The sequence below is a fragment of the Bos indicus genome, chromosome 6, assembly GCF_029378745.1.
Source record: "Bos indicus isolate NIAB-ARS_2022 breed Sahiwal x Tharparkar chromosome 6, NIAB-ARS_B.indTharparkar_mat_pri_1.0, whole genome shotgun sequence".
NCBI classification, from domain to species: Eukaryota; Metazoa; Chordata; class Mammalia; order Artiodactyla; family Bovidae; genus Bos; species Bos indicus.
In genome coordinates, this window is record NC_091765.1 from 78,561,907 (window position 1) to 78,576,824 (window position 14,918).

The window sequence follows — 14,918 nt, forward strand, 5'->3', positions numbered from 1 at the left end:
AGATTGCCAGGAGAAATATCAAAACCTCAGATATGCAGATGACACCACCCATATGGCTGAAAGTGAAGAAGAACTAAAGAACCTATTGATGAAAGTGAAAAAGGAAAGTCAAAAAGTTGGCTTAAAACTCAACATTCAGAAAACAAAGATCATGACATCTGGTCCCATGGCTTCATGGCAAATAGATGGGGAAACAGTGACAGACTTTATTTTCTTGGGCTCCAAAATCACTGCAGATGGTGACTGCAACCATGAAATTAAAAGACACTTGCTCCTCAGAAGAAAACCTATGACCAACATAGACAGCTTATTAAAAAGGAGGGACATTACTTTGCTAACAAAGTTTAGTCTAGTCAAAGCTTTGGTTTATCCAGTAGTCATGTATGGATGTGACAGCTGGACTATAAAGAAAACTAAGCACCAAATAAATGATTCTTTTGAACTGCGGTGTTGGAGAAGACTCTTGAGAGTCCCTTGGACTGCAAGGAGAGGCAACCAGTCCATCCTAAAGGAAATCAGTCCTGAATATTCATTGGAAGGACTGATGTTGAAGCTGAAACTCCAATACTCTTGCCACTTGATGTGAAGGACTGACTCATTTGAAAAGACCCTGATGTTGGGAAAAATTGAAGGCAGGAGGAGAAGGGGACAACAGAGGATGAGATGGTTGGATGGTATCACCAACTTAATGGACATGAGTTTGAGTAAGCTCTGGGAGTTGGTGATGGACAGAAAAGCCTGGCATATTGCAGTCCATGGGGTTGCAAAGAGTTGGACAGAACTGAGTGACTGAACTGAACTGAACACATATATGTAAAATATATAGCCAGTGGGAATTTGCTGTATGATGCAAGAGTTCAAACTGGGCTTTGTGCCAACCTAGATGGATAGGATGAAGTGGGAGGTGGAAGGTAGAGGGAGGTTCACGAGGGAGGGGACATATGTATGCCTATGACTGATTCATGTTGATGTATGGCAGAAACCAACACAATATTGGAAAGCAATTATCTTCCAATTAAAAATAAATAATTTAAAAAAATATAGAAACTTACACAATGAATGTATATTCAAACCAAGATGAATTTGTAGTGAAAAAATAACTTCAAGGTATGTTGTTTGCTGTTTGGATATGAATTAGTTGCAAATGGGATTGAGTAAATACACTAAATATATGTGAAAGTTGTGTGTTATTCATAGGATGACTGGCTTAGGATAGTGAAAGCAAGCATTAAGAAATAAGTGCCGCCTCTCTAAAATGAATATTAAGAGAAGAGTATTGAACTGTTCTCTGGGAGGACCAGTAAATGAAGTGTGGAACTAATTGGATTCTCAAAAATTGACCCCATCAGTATTATTATTTGAGTTTTGTCAGTGTGAGCATAGAGTAGGCAGAGACCCAGTCACTGAGGACTGACCATGTTCTGGGCATTGTGGATAAAATAGAAACAGGGCACAGCCTTTGCTTCTGATTAATTAGTGCATTGAAGCTTATGTGGCTAATTGCAATGATAAAGAAAATGAAGAGAAGTTCTTTATGGTTGCAGTTACACAGAGTAAAAGCCTATTACCCAGGATTAGACAAGGAGAAGTATATCGTATTATCATTTTCCTGGCTAATTTATGGTTTGTGACTTTAAATATATCTTGATAGTAATGCAGGTATACCATCAGTTCTAAGTCTGAAGCCTTCTATAAGGCAGAGTAATAAACAAAATTCTCTCAGGGCAGGTACATGCCTATTTTATAACTTTCTGACTTTAAAAGTTAATTGGCTCTTAAAACATGACATTGGATATATCTCCTTACCAGAGTAGTTGAAAGGAATGATTTAAGGGTAACTTGAAATCACAAAGGGCTTCACAAATTAAATTAATTCTCTCTTGCAATTGCCTTTCTCAGTAGAAAAATATTGTCCTCCTATAAATGACAGTTAAAATGGTAGTTAAAATAAATAAGTTAACACAGAGAAAAAAATCAAAATTAACATTATATTGGCCTTATGGCTTGATGATAAAATTTCTTCTTCCCTATTAAAGGTAATGCCTTTAGAGTTATGGCTTTCTTAAGACATGTATCTTTTTTATATCATCATCAGCAGCAACAACAACATTGTTATCATTATTTTCTTTGTTACTATAACACTAGTCACATTAGCAGTTTGTACTAAAATATTTAATAACTCTGTCCAGATATTGACTATATATGATAGATGGACTGCTTCTAAATTGCTGCAGTCCAGGCGTTCTCTGTTCTGGTCTGTGTGTCAAAATATAGTGAAAAAGAGAGGCCTGGAAAGCAGAAGGACAATGATTCCTTTGAGATGACTTTCAGAATTTGAGCTAGGGAAGCAGTAAGTAAAACAGCTCCTTGTTGACCTCTGCACTTTATCTTCTCTCTCTCTCTTTTTTCTCCCCCATGGCTCTAATTTTGGATTTAATTCCTTCTGTTGTTTTGCATAAGCGATGTTAAGATTTGTCCTGAGTTCCAGCACTAGGGGATATTTTAGCTCAGAGTCCTTTCAGTTAAATTCTGGTATAAAAAGATGCTTCTATATGATAGGTTGATATTGTATAATTTTGTTGTTCTAGCTTTTCCTTTTCTCTTATGTTTTTTGAATTATTAGTTTCAGTTGTTTTGAAATGGGGCCCTTTTGCTTATTCTAAGAATTTTGTATATGCTTACTGAGAAGTAGGACAGATGACTAGGTTGGTTTACCTATTTATTGCAGATGAAATCCTGAAAAAAACAATATTTTCCAAACTGATCAGCAGTGACCATGTTGACCTAAGCCTTGTCATCCTGGAACAGTAAAGGTTAAAGAAATTCCCCAGACTTCTTGTGTTCCTGAAAAGGTCTGACTTGGAAGAACCATCCCTCCCACATGACATTGATAAGACTCATGGGTGCCTCCTACTTTATTGATGACAAGCCAGACACAGACCTACTAGATTCCCAATTTTGCCTCCTAAATGATTAGCTGAAAGGCTTGCCCCATTGATCAGTCAGAACAAAATACTAGTTAACAGACTTGGGTTAAATTTCTCTTCTGTCAGTTCCCTAAATATCAACACACTCTCAGCCTGAGCAGCAAACAACCTTCCTTAACAGCCTTTCCCAAGGATTTTTAAGACCTCAGGAGAAAGCACATTCTGATCTACTACCTACTATCCTGTCACCCCAGCTGTGGTGTGTGTGTGTGCTCAGTCACTCAGTTGCATTCTCTTCTTTGTGATCCCCATGAATGGTGGGCCACTGGGTTCCTCTGCCCGTGGGATTTTTCAGGCAAGAATACTGGAGTGAGTTGCCATTTCCTTCTCCAGGGGATCTTCCTGAGCCAGGGATTGAACCTGAGTCTCCTTCATTGGTAGGCGGATTCTTTACCTCTGAGCTATCAAGCTTACCACAAAAGGAACAGTATATAGGCTTTGTATACACTGATTGTTGGGACACCTTTTCTTCTCTGTATTTTTCTCAACAGAGCCTACTGGCTGTGACTTTAAACCTGAAAGACAAGCCATTTGTCACAAAGCTATAAAGCATTAGAGTTTTTTTTTTTGTTGTTTGTTTGTTTTTTGCATTATAATTTTAGTATTGTTCATTAGTTGGCATTATAAATCAACAGCCAAAATCATTGTTCTACTTTATCTTGTTATTAGCTGTATTCAAGACCAAAGAGAAAACACTATAGAGCTAATAACTTACATATTTATGAAGCCTGTTCACTAGTTGGAGGGTCACCCCCCTTACTCTAATACATCCTTTAAATCATGTGTTATATATTGATTACATAAGCCTTGACTTGTGAACATTGACTTCAGAAGCCAGTCAGAATATTCAACTACAGAGGAGTGGTGAATATTTATTGATAAAGAGATAAATAGAGAGGGGGGCTCTGTTTTAACAGTAATATTGATTCTTCTTGAAAGGGGTAGAAGAAACTTTGAATGAGATTAGCACACCTCCCAAGATCAAAATAAAGAAAGCTTGCTTTGTTGTGGAAAATCTGTTGGCACTAAAAGAGTGTAAGAATTTTGGACATCAAAGAAATTTCAAGATGTTAGATGAATGAACTTCAGAAAATTACTTAAATTCTGGAAATAGCAGCAAGCACACTGGGAAAGTATCAAGGAGTATTAGAGAAATAAACTTAAAAGAAGCCAAGGTCACTAAAGCCAAATTAAATCTATATGACAGGCTAAAAAAGAGTTTTATATATTTGCCGGGGACCAGCCCCGGCTGATCAGGGTATTCGAAGCGGGGACGGCGTCCGCGAGGATCAGGAAACAACTGCTTAATTAAACGTTAATTAAGGATATAAAGAGTAATAGAATGAGGATAGCTCAGTGAAGAAATTCAGTGGAGAAAAGAGGCTGAAATAAGGATAGCTCAGTGAGGAAATTCAGTGGAGAAAAGAGGCTGAATAATTCAGCCAGAAGGTAAGAGAAAGAACGACATGGTGAGACCAAGTTTCGGTGAACAAGGCCCACACTTTATTTTCCAAAGTAGTTTTTATACCTTAAGTTATGCATAGAGGATAATGGGGGAAGGGGTAGAGTCATGCAGTAAGCCAGGCTTTCTTCCTGCAAACTTATCATATGCAAAAGTTTAGGTGATTTGCATCATCTTCTGGCCCGGAGGCCTTTTTCTCTAAAGGTGATTATTCTAAAGTCAGGCGCCAGCCTCCAAAAAGCATTAGATAAAGTTGCATTCCTACAGAGCAAAGGTGTGGTGGGCTATAACAAGAAAAAGAATTAATTCAAGGGTCCCAGGTTACAAACATTAAAGCTACTATTTAAACCAATTATATTAATCAATACACTGCCAGGGACACAGCAGGTAAGGGATATGGAGACTTAGCAGCAAACATTGGCCCAACAAGTGAAAATCCCTTCACCAATACAATTTCTAATCAATCTTTTGACTGCTCAAAGGAATCTGTATTTAGACAGTTTAGAACATCTCATGCCTCTCACAGTTTGGAGGCTCTGAGCAATCACATGTGGCCGGAAAAACCTATTCAGGCAGGCTAGAGGACTTCCAAGGGAGTTTGTAGGTTGAAACACTGTCACACCCAGGAATTATTAACTGGAGCTATAAGCTAACTCTTTTTTCAGAGAGGTAGTGGGGGACAGCCCCCCGTAAAGTCAGAGGTGTAGGTGAAAGCACAAAGCAGAAAGTAGGCAGACTCTGGTTTTGGGGGTAGATTGCTCGAGAATTTCCAGGGAGACTCCTGAGGCTTGATCCCGCCTTTGCGTATGCCAAGCCTCCTTCCTCATGACCTTTGCCAGAGGCGGAGCTCGCTCCCCGCATATATTCATTTAAAAAGTACTTAAGCACTTGCTATACCACACAGAAAAAAAGAGCCACAAACCCCTGCCTCTATGAGCTCATGCTTTAGCAGATATACTCAGAAATTATTTCTCTTAAAATGATATAATAAGGGCAGCTATATGTGAGTTATTACTAGGTTAACTGGACTCAGAGAAATCTAACAGAAGAGTCATGGTCTCAAGGAATGAACTGGAGTGATACCCTCAAAAAAACCTGGATCCAAGGAAGTACACTTTTGAGAGACTCCCTGTTAAACTTCAGACGTGGAATCTGTAATTAAAACATTCTTGGGTTAATCATTCATTGAGGAATGTGACACATTCATGTAGTAAGAAGAAAAGATATGAAAGGAGGCTAAGAAGATAACCTTGGCATATCATATCATTTTTAGGTTAGTTTCAATAGGACATTTATTCTTGAATAGCTCACCAGGGAAATGTGTGTAGTTAGGACTCAAAGGATTGGAGAAGGAAATGGCAACCCACTCCAGTGTTCTTGCCTGGAGAATCCCAGGGACGGGGGAGCCTGGTGGGCTGCTGTCTATGGGTCACACAGAGTTGGACACGACTGAAGTGACTTAGCAGCAGCAGCAGCAGCAGGACTCAAAGGAAAAGCATAGGGAACATGAAACATACCAAAGGGAAACCAAGCAGGATATTAACAGATGGAGCCTGAGTTAGTTGAGCATTTAATAATAACAATAATTAAAAAAAAAATAACTTGACCCAAATGCAGAGTGAAAAAATTAAAATATGTATACTTCAGAGAGAAGAAAAGCGATAACTGAATAAGGTTAGAGTCCGCTGAGCCTGCCTAAAAAAGGAAACAGAAGAGAAAAACATTAGAGGGACATCCTATTAAATCAGAAAAAATCATAATTGGCAAAACAAAATGTTTCTGCTGTTGTCAAAGTAGTGGAATTACTCAAAGTACGGATAATGGAAAAGTTGTTAGAAGGGTAGTTTTGACATAAGTTTATGGCCCTCTTCAGAATTTCAAGGCAAGTATTTCAAAATGCTCATTTGTATTTTTGATTCAAGATTCTGCTGAGGATCATTTTCTAGCTGGGGGGGAAAAGTGATGAAAGGCTTTTCTTTACTGGGCAGATTTCCTAGTGCTAAGATAATTTTCAGAGTAAGAAGCCAAAGTAAGTAAAAGGGTTAAAAGTCTAGAAGAGAAAGCAGGAAATTCACCATGTAAGACTCAGAGACTGTGGGGATCACCACTGCAGATTTCTGCATCTTACATGAAAATGGGTTATTACTTGCCAGGAAAGGAGGTGGAAGGAATAGTTGGACCTGCCCCACCTTCCTTCCTAACCTCCCAAGATAGGATAAATGTGTGTCATAATGAGCCACTTGTTTTATTCATTGATATTAAACTTATGGGTTGTAAGCTAAACAGGCTAATTGGCACCCTGCTGAGGTGAAGCCAAGAAAATATTTCCTTTATTCTCATAGCATCTTGGTAGTCTGAACCTTCCTTCAGATGAAAGGAAGCTTTAATAATGTTAGTATGGAGTGTCATAACACTAAGAGTGAAAGATTACTTATGGACACCTGGGAATTTCTTGTGTTCTCTAAATTTTGTGGGCATATGTTTGGCTTTGCAATCACAAGACATGTCCTTGTAATTATTCAGGGCCCTGTAATACAGACATACATGTGTGCATACAATAATAATATTTTTATTGATCATTCTTAGTGTGTATGTCTTAATCTAAAATATAAATAAGCTTAGTGTTCAATTAATTCAACTTTAAAGCCTAAAATAACTTTTTTTTTTTTTTTTAATTCTGGGAAAAACGAAGTCATGAGAGTAATTACCTGGGATTTCATGAGAGCCTCTGGCTGAGAGTAAGCAGAGTAAGAAATGAGGGTGATAACTGTGGATTTCATTTCTTGAGATTTTAGTAATTTTGATGTGTAATTAAGTTTCAGACTTTAATTTCTTCCTGGGCTTTGATAGATGGAAGAGGAATTAATAGTATTTAAATGTTGCTGCTGCTGCTGTCACTTCAGTTGTGTTTGACTCTGTTCGACCCCATAGATGGCAGCCCACCAGGCTCCCCCGTCCCTGGGATTCTCCAGGCAAGAACACTGGAGTGGGTTGCCATTTCCTTCTCCAGTGCATAAAAGTGAAAAGTGAAAGTGAAGTCACTCAGTCATGTCCGACTCTTCGTGACCCCATGGACTTCAGCCAACCAGGTTCCTCCGCCCATGGGATTTTCCAGGCAAGAGTACTGGAGTGGGCTGCCATTGCCTTCTCCGATTTAAATGTTAGACATTTGAATGTTTGTGTTCTTTGAGGCGTGTTTCTAGCATCACTGAACTGATTTCCAAATTTCTAGTAACCTCTATCTGTCCTTGGGACAAATAAAAAATATTTAGGATGGAAATTATTCCAGGAAGCAGTTTTATTTTTACTTTATTGGCTAGTGAGGATAGTGTGGTCTTGAAATTAATTTTGTGTAATATTTTGATTTAATCTAATATTTTCTTGAGGCAAAAGCTAAACCCACATCCAGTGGTCCCAGGATGATATTCCAAACAAGTTATTTTCTCAGAAAAGGAGGTGAAACTCACTCAGTTGTGTCCAACTCTTTGTGACCCCATGGACTATATAGTCCATGGAATTCTCCAGGTCAGAATACTGGAGTGGGTAGCCTTTCCCTTCTCCAGGGGATCTTCCCAACCCAGGGATTGAACCCAGGTCTCTCATATTGCAGGCAGATTCTTTACCAGCTCAGCCATGAGGGAAGCTCAAGCTGTGTTTGGTATATGGCAATTATATCAGGAAATGGGGGTAGGACCAGCCTGAGAGAATAATGGTCATTTCCACCCAGAGGCACAGACACATCCTTGCTTTTAATTATTAAGGGTTAATTGTTAAGACCCACAGGTTAAGATAATAAAATCTGGGGAGTAATAGTGCAACTTATTTCCTGATAAATCTTTTTCCTGGAAAAATCATTTATTACAGTCCCTGGGAGAGAACAATATTCTGAAGTTAACATTTGCAATTCTTCCGACCTTCCAACTCTTTCCCTTGCTAATTACCTAAAGCAATTTAAGAGAAGACAAATTGATCAACATAATAATTATTGTTGAGAACTGACTCTCGGTTATTAGTGTTTTGAGCACTTGCAATTTTTGTGTGGGCTTCTGTTACAGTTTTGTAAATTATCATGGATCTCTGCTTAGTTTACTTTTATATTCCCTCAGTTTCATACTTTTTATAATCAATTTTAGGTCAGTTATACATACCTATCATATCACTATCCATAACATAAAAAACCTTGTGCTAATTTTAATACAAACAGTAGGGCATTAGTTAGAAAATTGAAAATAATCTGGATGGAACAACTTCAATAAGAATGGTTTACTTGAAACCCTTTAAAGGTTTTACAAATGATAAGATAACTTATGTAAAATATGATAGTGTGACTCAAGTCAATAAAACTTAAATATAGTCTAGGATTTGGAAATATAAAAATCTAGGTTATATCAGTGGTGGTATCTGCATACATGAAAATGTCTGGATGCATGTGACTTTTCCTATGAATTTTTTTCACTTAATTTTATGTTAATTACTCTGTAGTAAGTTTTGCATTTGTAATAAGGAAAACTTAGAATTAATCTAAAAATAAAATTTGCTATAAAATGAAAATAAGTAGGATTGGGTGATTAAAAATTGTAATTCATTATAAACCAATTATTTCACTTCTGCTGGTTTGCTCTGTTTTAATTTTATGCTTAGGTGTAAAAAACAGTTTGTTCCAATTAATTCCTCTTGTTGGACATTTAATTTTACTTCCCAATTAAACCTATATTATTGGATATTGAAGTTGTGCCAAATTATTTTAGTTAATTCACCAAGCAAATGTATAACTCTTTAATTGAAATTAAAGGCTTTAAATGAATTTGAACATAATTAAAATATAGCTTAAAAATGTACGTATGCTTATATCTCAATTCTGCATAATAAAGCTTTATTTTTTTATTCCATTTTAGGAAATTATATAGTATCATGCTTCTTTTTCAGTGCCTTTACTATATATTACTCAATTGTTATTATCTTCTATTATGTCCACCATTTCTATTTATCCTTTCTCACTCCCACCCCTGCCCTGGTTTCTTTCTTTCCCTCTTTCCACTAGCTGTTTCTTTCTTCACTTTCTTTCTCCTTACTTCTACTCTGTCAATATTGTATACTCTACTTGAAATTAAAGATTATGTTGTGGTCAAAACTATATTCCTCTGGTGGGAAGTATGAAGTACATAATTACCTCACTTGTATGTTTGTTGACACTAAGTGAATTTCCTTATTAATTTCATATAATAAAATACAGTGATTAAAATATGAGTAATAGCTTGATGAATACTTTCTGGTAACTTTCATATGTTCTTTTAGATCTTTCATTCTTTGACAGTAATTCCTCAGCTGTTTTACTGTTTTGTTTTTTCTTTCTTTCTTTTTTTTTTTTAATAATTCTGTCCAGAATGTAGAGAAGACTTATTACATCAACAGCAGAGAAGCCTGCATGAATACACTCAAGCCACCATCTATGTCCATAAAGTTGTGGATAATAAGAAGGTACCAGTCACTTTTGTGACTGTGGCTAGTAATGATCCAGGTTACTTTCTGACTTGCTGTTGACTTTTCACTGAGGGCTGCCTGGGCTTGCCTTATTTTATGGGGGAGGAGCCATCAGACTAGAACAGAAAAGGAATGGTTATGTGAATCTAGTCAGTACTTTCTTTTTTGTTTCTGATTATATTTTTTATGTTTTTTAAATATTCTGCTATGATCCTCTTTTTTTTTTCTCCTCCTGCTTTTGTTCTTGTCCTTTATAAATTAAGGTAAACCTTTAATTCCTAATCTTAATACTTTTGAATTTCCTCCACAACAGTCAATTTCAAAATGTGATACAAGGTTGTCTGGGGTTCTCCCTTTAACTTATTTCTGTGAGGCCAGAATTTTTGAATATACTTCAACCAAGATAACATACCAAATGGATTTCACTCTTGTTAGATGGCCACATCCTAATCTCTGAAACTTGTGAATGTTTAACCTTAAGGGGATCAAAGACTTACAGGTGTGATTAAGTTAAGGCTTTTGGGATGGAGAGATTATTCAGGTGGCCCCAATGTAATCACAGGTATGCTTGTAAGAGGGAGTCTATAGGACAACATCTGACAAGTGAAGATGGAATCAGAAGCTGGGAGTGGTAAGGAATGTATGCTTGCCAAAAGCCTCCAGAAAGAAAACAACTTTGATTTGCTTCATAAGACCTACTTCAGATTTCTGACCATCAGAACTGTAAGATAATATGTCTTTATTGTTTTAAGCCACTGCTGCTACTGCTGCTAAGTTGCTTCAGTCATGTTCGACCCTGTGTGACCCCATAGACGGCAGCCCACCAGGCACCCCCGTCCCTGGGATTCTCCAGGCAAGAACACTGGAGTGGGTTGCCATTTCCTTCTCCAATGCATGAAGGTGAAAATTGAAAGTAAAGTCGCTCAGTTGTGTCCGACTCTGTGCGACCCCATGGACTGCAGCCCACCAGGCTCCTCCGTCCATGGGATTTTCCAGGCAAGAATACTGGAGTGGGGTGCCATTGCCTTCTCCAGTTTAAGCCACTAAATTTGTAGTAATTTATTACAATAACAATAGAAAACTAACACAGGATTTGTGTTAGAGTGGCTGTGTCAGGGTGGTTATTGACGAGCTTTAAAGATCACAGAGTAAGATCGTTTTCAGATATGGAAGGGGAATTGGATGCTATTACTGTTGGTTGTTTTGGCCCTGATAATTTGAGATGTTACCTTTATCATATGTAAGATTTTCAAATGTCCTTGAGCCTATTTCTGGACTTTCTATTCATTTATACTAGTCTCATTTCTATTTCTAATGCAGTACCAAATTGTTTTAGTTATAGAGGTCTTAGAATATGCTTTAATTTCTGGTGGGGCTAGTCACGTCTAGTTTTTCTTTTTAGTGTTTTCCTGGCTATTTTTTTTTTCTTGCATGCTTTAATTTCCACTGTAGAATGATCTTTATACGTCTCTAAATTATTTTTAAAAGTTCCCCATTTGACTCTAAAAATCAGATAGGTTTAAGAACTGTTGGTGAAGAGCACAGGTGGAAACTTTAAGAGCAGGTATGTTCTGTTTAGAGGAAACTAAACTGGATCTGTGACAATTGCAAATTGAAAATATCAGTAAATATTTGTAATCCACATGTTAATAATTGTTTTAAAATAACCCTGTATACGAGACAGCAAAAGAGACACTGATGTATAGAACAGTCTTTTGGACTCTGTGGGAGAGGCAGAGGCTGGGATGATTTGGGAGAATGGCATTGAAATATGTATAACATCATATATGAAACGAGTCGCCAGTCCAGGTTCGATGCACAATACTGGATGCTTGGGGCTGGTGCACTGGGACAACCCAGAGGGATGGTATGGGGAGGGAGGAGGGAGGAGGGCTCAGGATGGGGAACACATGTATACCTGTGGCAGATTCATTTTGATATATGGCAAAACCAATACAATATTGTAAAGTTAAATAAAATAAAATTAAGAGGAAAAAATAAATAAAAATCCACTCTAGGCCAATTGATTTAGGAAATATTTTAACATTAATAATCTGTACTGAAATTGAGTAGCCTTTGCCATAGAAATTTCCCCTGTTGATATGTGAGAAAAATACAAAAGTTAATCCTTTTCAGTAATCTATCCAGTGTATTTTCCACAACTATAATTTTTTTCTCTTATGTTTCTAATTTTTAAACTATTGACTCATAATAAATTGACAATGTTAATTTGTTTAATCTGAAAGAGTAAGGAAACCAGAGCTGAGATGGAGAAGACTGTAACACAGTAAAGGAGATTCAAGGATGTCATCTTTTGCTTATAACAAAAATGTATTTCTTTAATACAACTCATACACACATATGAAAAAAGAATGTAGGAATTGATATAGTTATTAAAAAATGCTATACATGTAAAAAGGAAAAGGAATAAGCTCATTGCTCACCCAAATGGCTGTTACTGGATTATAATTGGCAAATCAGGTTTTTAACAATAAAAATGAGTAAATAGTAATTTCAGATATTAGCCTACTTTTGAGAATGAAAAGTAGCTTATAAGTACTGTGGTGCTGTGTTAATGGAAAGTCTCTCTAGGAGTAACGCCTAAAAGAACCTTCTCCACAATGAGGGAAATATTCTATATCTGTGCTGTCCAATATGATAACCGTTAAATATGTGACTCTACTGAGCACAAGGAATGTGGCTAGTGTAACTCAAGAATATAACTTTTAATGACATTTAACTTTAGTTAAAGTTTTATTTAAAGTGACATGGGGCTGGTGACTACCATGTACACTAACATCATTACATCAAATAGCTGATTCAGTCTTCTTTGTTAAAAGTGGTAGTGCAATATCTAAGGTATGTTGAATAAAGTTGTCTCTAAAAGTAACCGACTACCTTTCTTTGACCATTGCTAGTTGATCAGTGTATAGATAGGCTTGCTTGTAACCTTTACTTAGCTATTTATTAATACAAGAGCTATTTGCTACATCTCTTTAATGATCTAGTTGTAACTCATTATTTCCTGTGAAAAATAACTCTGTTAAACAATTCTTGTCTTAAGCAATCTATACCAAACTGTTCTCTAGTAATAGTGCAAAGGTACATCTAAAAATTCTATAAATTCAGACTATGTGCTCTGTTTGAGCTCATAGTAAAAGTCAGTGGTGTACCACTAGACTTGGTTACTGCTATTTAATCTACTCCAGTTATTCTAATACTCTCCTATGCCTTACAAGGGAGAATATAAAACAGAATCTTTGTGCTTTGTATGATATTTCCTAGGTTGCTGAAGACCTTTTCCAAAGGGTTTTTTATGACTTATATTCTAGTCATACAATTTATGTTATCATAAGAATTTGAATACTGAATGCTCATTGCTTTGTGTTCATTATTTATAGGGTATTTCTGAATTATTTCATAGATATGGGATTTTCGATGCCAAACAACAACGACAACAAAATAATAACAAATTGTTAGCTTTTTGAAAATGCATGCCTGCTTTTTAAATAGAACACTAAAAGGATATAATGAGAAACTTTTTGGAGTTGTATATATAGTTAGAGACAAGAAGTATTTTTATTATAGAAAATTTGAAACATAAGTAGTATTAAAGATAATGGTAAAAAGAACATGGAATACTCATCATCCAGTTTCAGTGATTATCAGGGCACAGCCAAACTTATTTCATCTACTGTTCCATCATTTTTCTCCCACATGAAAGCAAATACCAGATATTATATTTTTAAAGCTGAGAAAATCTCATAGAGAGAGGAGTCTGGCGGGCTAAGGTCCATAGGGTTACAAAGAGTCAGATGCAACCAAACACACATGATCTTTAAAATACAAAGTCTTTTTAAAAAGGACAGTGACAAATCAAATATCACGTCTAAATAATAAGAATTTCAGTGTCATCAAATCCAATTAGTATTCATTTTTCATCATTGTTTTAGAACCCATAATTTGTCTGTTAAAAGCAATGTCAAAATAAGTTCTGTGCATATAGATGAATGTTTGTTTCTTGAGTCTTTTGAATGAATGTACTTTATCTCCATTTAAAATTTTTTCTTTAGAATTTTTCTACAAAAGAGATGAAGGTGCTTTTCCTTTAGAATTATTGGCAGCTAGAATTTTAGTCATTTCAGAGCATTAACTAGACTTTGAGTAATACTGCCTTAATTTACTCAACAAATATGCTAAAGATGTATGATTTGATTGCTTTAGGTAGCAGTGTAATAAATTGCTTTGCTGATACTTAGTCTGCATTTTTGTCAGGATGTATTTTGTATAGATACCTAAACATGGGATCATAGGGTCAAAAGGTAAAGTATATGAAATTCCAAGATACTGCCAAATTCTCTACCACTAGAGTTGCTCCCCTTTAAATTTCCAACAGCAATGTGGTAGTATACTTGTTTCTCCACAACTTTGCCTAACAGACTACACAGCAAAACTTTGGGGTTTTTGTAAAATAGTTGGAAAATGCCATCAAATTACAGCTTTTCTTTGCATTTATCTCACTATAAGTTAGCTTAAACATACAGATGAGATAAATTTATGCTATCAGGGCATTAAGTAGTGATTTTTTTGTCAAAAATTACATGTATGTATGCAGGAGAAGTGACAAATAGATTTAAGGGACTGCATCTGATAGATGAGTGCCTGATGAACTAGGGATGGAGGTTCATGACATTTTACAGGAGACAGGGATCAAAACCATCCCCCCCGAAAAAGAAATGCAAAAGAGCAAAATGGTTGTCTGAGGAGGCCTTATAAATAGCTGTGAAAAGAAGAGAAGTGAAAAGCAAGGAGAAAAGGAAAGATATACTCATCTGAATGCAGAGTTGCAAAGAATAGCAAGAAGAGATAAGAAAGCTTTCCTCAGTGATCAGTACAAAGATACAGAGGAAAAAATAGAATGGAAAAGACTAGAGATCTCTTCAAGAAAATTAGAGATACCAAGGAAACATTTCATGCAAAGATGGGCA